A 13,744-nucleotide genomic window follows, 5' to 3' on the forward strand; every position below is an offset into this window, starting at 1 on the left:
TTCATCTCCAGAAGTTATTAGAGAGGGGCACGCTCTGGCCTTAACTGATTAAAATCATACATCTTTGCTTTCTTCCCCACCGTACCAGCTCTCAGTACATGTAATGAGATACAGCTACGAGGCCATGCACAGACACGGCTTTACTATAAACAAAGACAAAAACACTGGGACAATTCGCCATGCTTTTGAATATTTTGAAGTGCTCCTAACATCTCATTCGAGACGCCATTTCCGGATTAAAACGGGTTGATTGCTGCTCTTAAAGGATACGGTATGTATGTAGCACTAACTCGGTTGAGGCTCACGCATGTTTCAGCTCTGCCTCTGTTTATTTTCAGTGAATGGGACATCTGTATTTCTCATTAACTACCTCAGAGGGTAGTTGCGGCCTGAAGCAGAGATGAGTAAGCCCTGGTAGAATCAGGGTGTGTCTGCTTGTGGTCTGATGATGTTTATATGTCTGAGGCGTATAAACAAGACAGTCCAAAAGCCTAATTACTCCACAGTGTCAGTACATAGTAGTGCCTAATAGGCTACACTCATTTCGCATTTGAAGTGCATGCAGGTTTTGGATGCCAGCCTGGCGCCTGTAACACATTTAAACACACACAAAGTTTCCAAATCCAATATATACACTAAATATACTACATGGCACAAGTCCCACTACAGCAGTTAGTGGCCTAAATTGCTTCCACAGACTGGCCAGGGAATCTAAGTTGCCAGCGGACCCCAGAGTACTATTTTGTTGTTGCTTTGTTGCTGTGTATGAGTGCATGCTCATTTATAAACTGTATGTGTGAGCAGACTTGGGCCCAGAGCACCATAAGCATATGGTGGGAGCCCCGGTGCACCAATGCACAGACTAAACCTGTCATGGTCCTGGGCCATGTGGGCCCAGTATTCTTAGTTTTCATGTATTTTTGTATTTTGTTCTTTATTTAGGCCATGCTTCCTGGGTTGATCTGTTACGTTGTTCCTTATGTGTTTTCCCTTCGTGACTCTTACCCCCTGTGTGCCCCTCTGTGTATTTATGAGCCCTCGTCTCTCTTTGTGCTTTATTCTATGTTTTCCCCAGCCCGTTATGTCTGCATTCTCCCCGTGTTCTCTCTCCTCCTGTTTGAACCTCTGTGTACTTCCTGCTTTACTTTGCCCATCTCCCATCAGTGTTACGTTCACTCCTGCCATGTCTTGTTATGATTATCAGTGTCACCTGTGTTCCCCGTGTGCATCCACTTCCCCTGATCATCCCTCATGTGTATTTAGTCTCTGTGTTTCGTACAGTCTGTGTCGCGTCGTCTGTGTTCTCACCTCCATGTTTTCACGGTCAGTCCTTGCAGTGATCATCATAGTCTGAGTTTTCTTAGTTTGTCGCAGTATTAGTTTTCCCAGTTTAGTTATAGTCTAGTCACGCCATCCCTGCTTTGTTTGTGCACTTTGTCTTCAGCCATAATAAAGGCTCGCTTTCTGTTAAGTCCACTCCCGTCTACTCACTTGTGTATGCACCTGGGCCCATCACACACACCACCGCACGGCCTGTCTCTGCAGACCGTGACAGAACCCAAACCACAATCAGCTGGCTCAGTCTGTCTGTCTGTCTGGGCAAAGTCGAAATCGCAAAGAGCCAAGAGCCAAGATTCACACATAACAAAAAGTAAATCAGCTATATGCCCACGCTGTTACCTTCTTTAATGCAGCTCAAGAATGTGGGAATCAGAAATAATAATTGCAGATGAGTCTGCGACGCTTGCTCTGGAAATAGAGGTTTCTTCACTGCCAGCACTCGTGCTTTTGATTTGTGATGTTTTAATGCAGTAAGTTTCTGGTGTTAAACAGTTTTGAAATTGCACTCATCAGTGTTCACATGGCTGCAGCAGCCAAAGCAAACAAACAGCGGATGTTGCAAAAAAGAAAAGGAGTTTGGTTTGATTTAGTCTGAGTTTATTAGTGGAAGAACATACAGACCTTCTGATCCCCTCTCTCCATTTATGGACAACACACCAGGCCATGCGCGTCGCATTTTATAAGCTAAATGATTATCATGCTGAGTGAAGTGAGTCTGTATCACAGGTCAATGACTGAGTAGCGCTGTGCAGTTAGAAAGCTACAGGATATTTTTTGATTCACAGGAATGTCATGCAGCGCTGTTAATCTTAATTCACTATATCAGGATGTCAAAGGTTAAAGAATGAGAGGAAATGTGTGGGATCTCAAGAGGTTCACACCCCTCATACGCATGCTGCAACCCGTCACTCGGCTGCGGTCGCACTTTCTTTCTTTCACACGCTGCATCTTGCAATCAATCAGGGTTTAAACACACTAAATAAACATTCATCAACATTGTGCAGCGCTTCAACCATTAAACAAGCATACACGAAAGCTTACAGATCGATTGATGTGACATCCTGTCGTGTCTGATTCTGTTTGGTTCAGCCTGTTTCCATCTAAATGCCTTTCTGCTTAGTTGCCGGGCCTCTCTGCAGATAGGGTAGGAACAAGGCAGGAATTATTCTCCCAACAGAGAGGCTCGCTCTTTGTTTGGATCAACGCTCCAGAGAACGTAATCAAAATTTACGAGAGGACAAAAACAAAATGCCTAATGCTGATCTGCTTCACTGACGTGCAACTTAAGGGCTTAATCTGTGTCACACAGTGCAAGGTCCTAATAAAATATTTATTCGTCCTCCCCAGTGCAAATGATATTAGCGTGTAAGCCGAAAATATGAGCCAAGGTTGTTGTGAAAGAATAAAGTAGTAAAAAAAAGTTGGATGTGTTTGTATGTGTGTGTGTCCAACAGCTGTGCAATGGCTTGTTAAATATTTAAGCAGCCAATCACATCGAAGCATCTCAGTGGATTTATGCATGTATCATGGTCAAGACGGGCGGCTAAAGTTCAAAACTGAACAACACAACAAGGGAAAGAAAGGTGATTTAAGTGACTTTGCTTGTTGGTGCTAGACAGGTCAGACACATACTTCACAAACTGCGGATCTACTGGGATTTTCCCACACGACCATTTTTAGGATTTACAGAGAATCGTCTGAAAAAAGAGAAACTATTCCGTGAGCAGCAGTTAAGTGCTTTGTTGATGCTAGAGGTCAGAGTCGGGTGGTCAGACTGCTGAGTTAATAGAAAGCCACAGTAACTCAAATAGCCACTCATTACAACCAAAGTAGGCAGAAGAGCACGCAACATATTGAACCTTGCAGCAGATGGACCACAGCAGCAGAAGACCACATTGGGTGCCACTCTTCCCAGCTAAAGACAGGAAACTGAGGAACACCATTGGCTGGTCTGATGAGTCTCAATTTTCTGTTGCTGCATTTGGATTTGGACCATCTTACCTTGTAGCAACAGTTCAATCTGGTGGTGTTTTATTGTTAGGGATAATGCTGCAGAGCATCTTTGGGATGTGGTGGAAGAGGACATTCGCATTATGTGGAACCCTTAGCAACTGTGATAATATCATGCCAGGTTTAAGGCAGTTTTGAAGACAAGAGGGGGTCCAACCCAGTAGTAGTGAGGTGTAACTAATGAAGTGGCCAGTTACTGTGTGACTAATAGCTGTTATAGGGTGTACTTAGCAACAGGATAAAAAACAGACTCCTGCAAAGATGAATTTAGTTCACCCAGCAGTATTTTCTTCACTGAGCAGTAATAGCAAAGGAAATGCTCTGACTAAAGCGCGCATCTTCCTGTAGTGAAAGAAAAGCTCTTTAATTCAGGGTAAATGGGTAAATACATGCAGGTTGGCTTTAAATCCATTTAGTTATAATTACACTGTTTACTAAATTATGATTCACTCATCTTTAAATGAAACCAGGCTTCCTCCGTTCATTACTGATTACTTCTGACTGAACAGCATTTCAGATGTTTCCTAGCTGCTGCTTTGCACATTACGGCAGCGTGAGAAAACTAAAACAGTTCTTTAGCTTAAACGGTGCACGTCAGACGAGTAAAACACAAGATGGAACTACTTACTGCAAACTTGGGAAGGACTTTTCATATAAACGTAGTGAAGGATTTATGAAGAGTAGAAGAGAGCCATTCCTGGATTTGTCATTTATGGTGACACCAGCAGCAAGCTGTCATCGCACTGCCTAAGTGTTTCACACTGATGTCGATTTAAACTAAAAAACCGTCACAGAGCAACTTCCAGTCTAATTTCTGCCTCGATTTGACCTCATTTTGAACAATTAACACTTTGAGATTATGAGTAAGTGCTCAGATCGATGGCACTGCTCATGCCTTTGCCACATTTATTTCAGACCAAACATACTGAGGTGACTAGTAATAATATTCATCTCCATCAGACGTCTCTCCCGGGGTGCATTTGTGCAGCTACAGCACCTTGTACCTCCCTCTGCTTGCATCGTGTCTGGAAGTAATTAAACTCATACCTTCATTCCTCCTGCCATCTGTGCTCTACATGTCTTTCTCACTTTTTTTACTCTGTGAATTGAGAGACTATGTCGAATCATTTTCCATTCTGTGGGTTCATATTTATTCCCAGCACACTATAGGCTTTGTTGGTTCAAACTTTTCTTTGCCCTTTTTTAACTTTCTCAGTGGAAAATAACCCACTAGAGAAGGTTCAGTTCTCTCACCTGGGAATAGCTTACTGTAACAAAATTTTCAGAGTTAACATATAAGTATAGGCAGCTGCAAAAACACTCATGTGAAATGGCTGTAATAATATGATCCAAATGAGAGGCATAACCTAGAATGACTTCATTCATAATGCAAAGTCAGTTTACAGGACTCATTCACGGAGAAGTGTGATCAAAGGGCAAAAGCTGAAGCTCTGTGTCATTTAAGCTGCCAGGCTTTGCCTGAAGGTTTGCCAGACCGGTATTCCTGCTGTTCACATTTATGCAGAGTCTCCACAGTGTGCTTTCTTCATCACTGTCACTCCGCAGGTTTAATGGTCTCTCACCGGCCTGTGGTAGATCCCATTTCTCTGAATCGAGCGAAGACACTGGCAAGGACATTTTTTTTCCATTAAAGAGAAAGTGCTAAAAGGGTCCGAGGAGGCGGCTGATAGACGGGTCATGGTGAAACTGCTTCACAGGAGGGTGGAGGGTGGAGGTGGTTATTTATCTTCTTCAGCCAGGCTCGGGTGACCACAGGAGATAGCCGTGGCTGACAAGAACCCCTCGGAGCTCTGACAGTCGGGACAAACAGAAGCACCGACAGCTGGCCCAACAGCCTGAAAAAATAACCCAGGGACTGATAATGGGCAGCATTTCCCATTTCGCCAGCTTCTCCCTTCCTTTCTGAACAATGATGAATAAAAGTTTTCTTCTTACTCAAGTATTAACAAGAGAAGGAAAGGTGCAGGGCTCTAGTATGTGATAGCCAGCATAATTAAACATGGTGCACGTCATCCATGAAAAGTGGGGCATTTTGACAGGTATTTACGATGAAGACTCTTGTGTCATGGAACTTACCCACAAGCTGTGGGAACCCCCTCAGTGACTGGTCCATTTCACCACAATGACTTATTCAATCATGGTTTGCACCAGTAAAAGAGATTCTGAAAAATCCCCCAGGTCAAAATCCAGAAAGTCTTAGGAAAGAATTTCCTCTGTGCTGCAGGCAACTTGATCACACTTTTATGTAAAGGAAAGCTCTGACACACTCACCACACTCACACACAAAGTAAAGCAGGGTGAACATCAATCTGAAACCAGGGATGAGATTCCCAGTTTTTATGGGACTGCTAGAAACGTACTGAATCCTGAAGGTGCTGCTGAGCCAGATGACAGACCAAAGCATTGGCCGTCACTTTTAGGGTTTGGATTGTGTGTGCGTGGATGGACTCCTTTATAATGTTGATTTTTATGGGTCAGCATGAGGCTAATGTTTCTCACAGTGCTTTCCACAGAAACATGGAACAGGTCTAATTGTACAGACTGTAGCAATCACTAAGCAAGTGGGAGCCAGTTATAACAAAGTGATTTATTAATTATGTATCAAGAGAAAATTTGTATGGATTTGCATCATGAATGTAAGTAAACTGGTTCCACTGAGCTTGGTTTAACCTAAAGGCAGACTTTCCTGCCTGTGGGGCAGGGGCATGTATTGTAATTACAGTGATTATAGCGGTTTGTAACTGTTGGCTCATGGTCTATTATTTCATTTCAGATCATCTGTTTGGTAAATCTGATTTATTAGATGGCTAATCAGCTTTATGTGCCTTAGTATTTTGGGAGGGGATATTACTGTCGACTCATGTCGAGGGGGATCAGCTTCTGTGGTGCTCAGTATCCTCTGGACTTCTGTCAATGCCAGTCACAGCAGGTTGTGTAAGCATTGCAAAGTATCATTGGCTCTTAAAGATACAGTTCTTTTATTAGACTGAGTTTTTTTTGGAGATAATAAATTGTATATATTAGCAGACCGACGTTACATAAGCATCTATACGCAGGGAGATTATAGCACAGAAAGAGAGTAAACTAGAGTTGGTATTTCAGTGCTAACTCTATAAATCAATAGCGACACATTGCCATGTTTGCTCTTTAAAAAAAAAAAAAAAAGGAAGCATAAATGTCACTTAGAAAATTTAGACTGAAAAGAGCGAAATTATTGTCGATCATCCGTCATTTCTTTCCTTCGCACATATACCCACGACATTTTGTTTCACGTGTGTCTATTTTACTGTTGGACACAAATTTAATCTTGATGTATCCACAGTTTCACTGATTTGATAAACCCAGCCGTTTATCAGATTACCTGACAATGACATCGTGGAGCCTCGAACAGGTCTTAGAAGAAAAGAGTATCTAGCTGAATGGTCTTTTTTTTTACAGCCGATATTTGTTATAGAGTGGGTAATCTTTCACAAGCATTCGGGTTAAGGACTCAAAGGCAGATGTAACAACAACAACAAAAGCCAAAAACCTAAACTTTATTAGGTCAGCTGCTTAAGCCCCATAATACAAAAACCCACTGAGAGAAAACAAACCAAAAATCCCACGGATTAACACAGAGCTCACCGGGGAGAAGCACAGAGAGGAATAACGAAGACATTTTAACAAAGAACAAGGGAGAGGACTATATATACTCTAAGGGTAATTAGAGGAAATAGCAAGGGAACAAGACGGAGGTGAACAGAATTAGGCACAGACATGATGTCGGATAAAACTCACAGAAGAGACAGAAGTTAACAAAGTAAAAGAGGAAAGAAGAAATTTTATGAAAACACAGGAGAAATGCAGGGACATGAATAATTTGACAGAGGGGAAGACACAAGGAAGAGATAGAGGGAATACTGAAGAAGTAAATAAACTCAGAAAGTCAGAAAGTATTATCATAAACTTTAATAAAAACAGGAACAGGAACTAAGAGCTAATAGCTCGAGGTAATAAAGAAAAGCATCAAAATCCACATGTAAACGTAAACAAACTTACCACTAAATAGAGAACGCTAAAGCAGAATCTAAAAAGTCCAAAAAAACCCCGGGGCCACGGCACAAACACCGCTGATGACAACAGCGAAGCTTCTCTTCTATTTGGGAGCGAGCCTTAATTAATATAATTACTAACACCTGTGTTTACCTGTTGTTTCATAGCTAAACTAAAGGTGTGTTATCTTCAACTTATTCAACTGACGGTCACGTGGGGCTGGAACCTATCATTTGTTTTTCCATCTAGTCTCTCAGCATCCCGGATGGTAAGTGTTGTGGTCCCATTCAGCCAGACTGTAATCAAGTGTATAATGCAACTTCTAATGGTGTGGCAATGGGATTAGAAGTGTGGCCCCACATCAGCACCGTGACAAATTAATATTTTTTTTATGTGCCACTGGTGGAAACAGTGTAAACACAGCATCTTTCAAACTGTTCTGGTTTGTAATGAGAATCCCATTCTCATTCACGATGACAGATTTTTAGTCTTGTTTGTTTTTCTTCTTCTTCTTCTTCTCAAAGGCCGCTTTTTCTTTCTTTCTTTTTTTTTTGGTTCTTCACCATCGACTGTGACTCTGTAAATGATGCATAGCTCTTAAAATCGCTTTCTTGGAAAACTAAATACCAGACAGGACCAAATAACATTCTTTAATACCACAGGTGGGTGATTCAGTCTGAGAAAGCATGATGCAGATGTGTCTCTGATGCTGGCCGCCGTGATTTAGATGACTGGAGCTTCACTCTGCACCCTGTAGGTGTGCGCGAACATATGAACTTGCTAGCACACGCACGCCATTACCAAAGCTTTTAAATGATTCTCAGGTGTATGGGTGCTGCCCCGTGCTGAAAGCAGCCGTGGCCCTAAATGTCTGCAGAGGACTCTGGAGCTCTGGAGCGCTGACATCATCCTCACTTCCCATAAATACCAGATCCTACGCATGCCTTTCCACTCGACCCCACGACGGGCACTTAGCGAGGCAGGGCAATGTGGAATCAATACCCACATTTTTCACACAGCATGCAGAGGAAGTATTCTTTCCTATTTTTAAGTAAACTCGTTTGTTATTGCTAATAAGAGGTTGCACCCTAAGACATCCAAGTTGTTTAGAACTGCTTGTGGACACCAGTTAGTGAGTTTTATCCCATCTGTGCAGCACATGGCTTTGAGAACAAAAAAAAAACCAATTTACAAAACGTGTTTTTCCACCTGATACTGTTTGTAATGGAAAACACATATATGCCTCGGGTAAACCTCTCATCCACTGCTGTTAGCAGCCACCCACCTGGATGATACCCTTCCGTGCTTAGACATTCAGCGTGGGCTAAATAAAAACAGACTCCAGAGGCTCTTTTTTTTTTTTTTTTGAACCATCCTGCACAACATTGGTTTAAGCTTTTGCACCATTCACAAGGAGAAATACAGTTTATGCATGCTCTTGTGTGAAACCCACAGCCTGCAGCCTTCTTGATTATTACTCTAGTCACAACCAGGCATTCCAGACGGCAGCAATGACTGTGTTGTAAATAGACAAAACAAGCTTTGACAGGCTTCCTACATCGTCTCCATTTTTGCAATGGTTTCTTTCACTTTTTTGTCTTTATTTTGACTTCTTTCTTGTGTTTTTTTTTCTCGATTCTTGCTGTACTAGTAATCACAAAACCACAGATATTCTCTGTGGGCTGAGCCAGCTTGGTTAGGAAAACGGAGTGCAGTGGAAATGTCCGTTTATAATGGAGGCTCGAGCGGTTGGAGGAACCCAAGAACTTAGCGCTACTTTCCCATGAGCTGTTTGCGCATGACCTAGGGTTATTTTATGCTAATGTAAGTTTAAGTCACAGCTGCCAGAACTCTGTCTGCCTGTGAGAGTTATCTGTGAGAGTTCGAGCTGCAGAAACAGTAAAAGTCGCCACAGAAGAGAGGGACCCCACATACTGGCAGATGAATGACAAAATAGATATACTTTACGGTCGAGAGGATGTTTCACATGCCACATAGTTTGTGTGTTTCTGTCACTGCCTGCCTGATATCTCTGTGTGTGTGGCTGACTTTGATTGTGCACACTCACAAGCGTGCATGAATGCTGCACAATGCGTGCCTCTCTATGAGTGAGCATGTTTAGTCTACAGGCAGAGGAAAAGGGGCTCGTGGTTTGACAAAGACGAATAGCTGGGTTTGTTCCTCCGCTGTGAACTGAACCTGTATCAGCACATGACATCACCTCTTCAGTTTTCACTGGCTGGCAGTTAGCGTGCTCCGTGCATGCGCACAGCCCTGCTATACCGCCCGCAAAGAGCAGGATGCACAACTGGAAAAGGAGAGAGGAGAGGACAGAGCGAGGCCCGGCGCAGTGCCCGATTAGATAGACGGTATGCCATTGTCACAGCATACAGCGAGCTACTCTGGGGTATTACCAAAGTGTCAGCGACATGTGCAACATCAGCGCGAAATTATGCTGAGCAGCAGTGACGGTTTCTTTTGTGGAGAGAAAATCATTACATTGAAAATACACACAAGTTAATGGCAAACACATGCTGTGAATGTAAAATGCAGTCCATGCCAGTACTAGTTCTTACTCCCGCTTATTGCTTCTTAGATGCAGCGACTCAATTCGAAAGTTCAAAATCTGCAGTGGCTGAAAACAACGTCACAGAGAGCCAAAGCAATAAAGTTGTGGGTATTTCTGGCCAAAAATGAACCTCCTAATCATTATTGATGGTATTTTTGAAAGTTTAATAAATATAATAGCATTTGCTGTGCAGAAAATAGCCACATGTGCACAGTCACAAAAAAGCTACCTCTTCAGTTATTATTATATTTCCAAACTAACTTTATGTAACCTGAATAGCATTTCAAAGTCATTTAGTCAGAAACATGGAAACAACTAAATGGACTGGTTCTTGTGCTTTTCTACTCCACTTTCTAGTGCTTTCTATCAAACATACATACAGTGAATGCACTGGGAGCAACTCAGGGATCAGTGTCTTGACCTGTGCCACAGTCACCGCTTAAACTAGAGTTCCTCAAAAGGCTGATGAAGCTGGACACTCTGGTGACAGTGGCAGAGAAAAGGACATTAAAGAACCTGATGGACATTATGAACAATGCTGGGCAACCTCTGCACATGGTTGTAAACAATCAGAGGAGTCTGTTCAGCGACAGGTTGCTTCTTGAAAAAGTCAAAAACCAACAGACTTAAAAACTCCTTTGTCCCACACGCCATTAGACTGTTTAACTCCTCTCTGGAAGGGAGGGGGAGGAGAAACAGGGGGACAAGGAAGGGCGCGAACAACTGAGCTGTAGTGCTTTTTTACACTGTGCAATATTTGTAATATTTGTTTTGGGGTTTGGTGTTTTGTTTTGGTGTTTTTTTTTGGGGGGGGGGGGGGGGGGGGGGGTCTTATATCCGACTGTGCAATAATCACTGTGCAGTATATGCACTCAAATGTGCAATCCTATTTATCCATAGTGTATATTCTGTATTTATATATGTGTATATGTGTATATATGGTGTATTTATGCTTATGTCCTTACTCTCATTCCCCTTATTGTATCTGTAACATGCAACTTCTTTCAGTGCTGTGCTACTGGAAACTGAATTTCCCCGAGGAACCCACCCGAGGGATTAATAAAGTTTCATCTAATCTCTAATCTAATCTAAGGCTTCAAAAGTGGGATGATTCAATGTTAAAATCTCCCATTTTAGAGTTGGTGGCAGGCGAGTACGTCATCGCTTGTACCATCCAGCTGTCGCACAGGCTTTAAAATTAGCCGGAGTCACTAAAGTTGACCTTTCAACCATGATTGCTTTGTTGGAGCATTTTTGAGAACTTTCAAAAGAAGAAAAAGTCTGTGCTAATGTTTTTTTAGGAGGGGTTGGTAACTAAATTCAAGCATATTACTTTAACAGTACTTAACACTGATTAGTTGGTATCTGTGTTGGCATAATCCAACCACACAGTCTATGGGTGTAGCTTGCTATCCAAGCTTTCTAAAAGATTACCTGAGAACTTAGTACTCCACCCTCTCATCCAAATATGAAAACTTCTAGCCTCAAAATTTCAAAGAGACAAAATACCGATGGTCAAAATCCTCATTTGGAGATTAAGTATGGGAATTTCAGGAGCGAGACCATGACTCCAAACACGCTCATTCCGCTTCTCATCTATATAGGTTCCCCCAGTTCTGTAAGCTGTTCATTCTTGTTTACATGCCCCACCCTCCCTCACCTTTTCAATTCTTTAACTTCTTCACTTCTGTGTAGTACATGGGGATCTGCCAGGCCCAGGAGCTGCCGCCAGTCCCCTTTGAGGCCTTCCCCCCAAAAAAAATTCATGTCCAAGCCATTCACCTTTACCACTTAAACACTGTCAAACCTAAAATGAGGACATGGGCCCAGCTTGTGAATTAAGATTATGAACACAAACCGGTGTATAATGCCGTGGGAGCTTCATCTGTGTTTTAAAAACAGTCTTTGATTCAACTACTGTGGCAAAGTGGAAATGGCTAGTGTGAAGGATTTAGGGGGCTATATTAGCAGTCTAATCATTTAGATGGTATTGGGCCAGATTTAGTGACGCAGTGCCCCGGCATAAATTGGATCCTGGCCTAACAAAAGTTGCGTTGATATTTACCGAGAGCACATTGACAAGTTTGGTGTGAACGCAGAGACTTTTGACCTTGTTGTGTTTATGGAAAATCCTTTCTCAAAGTGAGAGAATATTCAAATCAAGCGCCACATCTGTGAGTGCTATTTGGGGATTATGCTCACACGTTACTTTGCCCTGTTTAGTTAATCTGGCCCTTTGTGTCTTATTAGTGAAGAATCACTGATATCCTGTATCCTGTTTTTGTTTTTCTAAGCTTAGATTGAGCTTGTCCTATCTCAACAGGATCCAGGTCCTTATCCATGGAGCCGAGCTGAGTAATAAGCTTATTACACTAGGCCAAGAAAAGAGTACGAGTTTTTCTAATTAAAAACTGTACTGCTACTGAGACTGTGTATAATAAATGGGTGTAGCACCATCACCCATTGGTTAGTGAAGTCCTACGATGAAGCCTCGTACTAAGCATTTTGGACCTCGTCATGTTGTTGTTTTGAAACCAGACATGAGAGGCGAGTGCTGTGAAACTGAGCAATGCTGCATAATGATTTGTCAGGCACAAAGTTGGCCTGCCTTTAAAGAACGATTACAGAAATCTGCCATAAAATCTATTTTTTTAACTCTAACGGGGATCATATTTAAAAAATAAATAAACATTAAGTCATATTCAGTAAGCCATGAAACAATCAACTGGGACCACAAACTCACCAGCTGTTTATTTTCAGTCATAGATCAAGTGAGCTATGTTGTTTGGCAGCTAAAGGGACCGCCCTTTGGCCGCTGGCCATTTGAAAGAATTCAGTTTTAGGCTTCACTTTTCAGACCCCAAATCTGCCTCCACCTTTTAAATACAGTCCATGTAAAAAGGTCACTCAGTCCTCTTAGTGCGAAGATCGTGCATCCTGTGCCTCCTTCCTGTCGTGTTTGGGTCAAATCTGACCAATTTACAAATTTAAAAACTCATAAATATTGTGTTTTACATCCGATTCCCTCAAGGCCTTATGGCATCCTCCACACTATGTACTTAAACATATAAAGGTGATGACCACCTCTTTCGTTGAATTTTAAGTGTTTTAATCAACTTAGGTTACATCTGTGGTGCTCCCGATCAAAAGTGACTGCCATAGGAAATGAATGGGAAGCCAACCCCCCATCCCCCCTTTGGCCTTTGACCCCCTGAATGGCCCACAAAATGACCAAATGAAAGACCCACTTTTCTGACCCGCTGAACTGAATTTGGTGGTGAAAAATGTTTATGTTAATTTAAGAGTTGTTCAAACTGACTGGTCTATTGTGACCGGGAATACTAAAGTAAGAGGGGTGGGGGTGCACACAACCAGTGCAGTTGACTATGTGTCTGTATGCTGGAATAGGTATACTTATCTTTAATGTGTGGCTTTTATTCAACCCGTGATGCAATTATTAACTTTTAAAAAATACGTTTTTTTATTCAAAGCTCAATGACCGATGGCAGTGTTGCATTTTGAATACAACATTTTATATATAACATAGCAATTTATTCTATTTTTTTTAACTATTCATAAAAGCTGCTTTAAACACTTAAGTGCATGAAAACAAAATTAATGTGCAATGCTAATACGCGTGACCACAAACACTGCAACCACTACAAAAAGATCCCCAGTCTGTCCCTGCTTTATGAGCGGTTTTGTCTTTACATGTACAATACCTCATAAAGGGTTCCTAACACCACCCTACGACCATGATCACAGCAGAGG

This window comes from Aulonocara sp. 'chitande type north' Nkhata Bay, linkage group LG2 (genome assembly GCF_057382095.1).
Source record: "Aulonocara sp. 'chitande type north' Nkhata Bay isolate Kocher_YH1m ecotype deep benthic linkage group LG2, A_spYH_male_GT1.1, whole genome shotgun sequence".
Classification (NCBI taxonomy): Eukaryota; Metazoa; Chordata; class Actinopteri; order Cichliformes; family Cichlidae; genus Aulonocara; species Aulonocara sp. 'chitande type north' Nkhata Bay.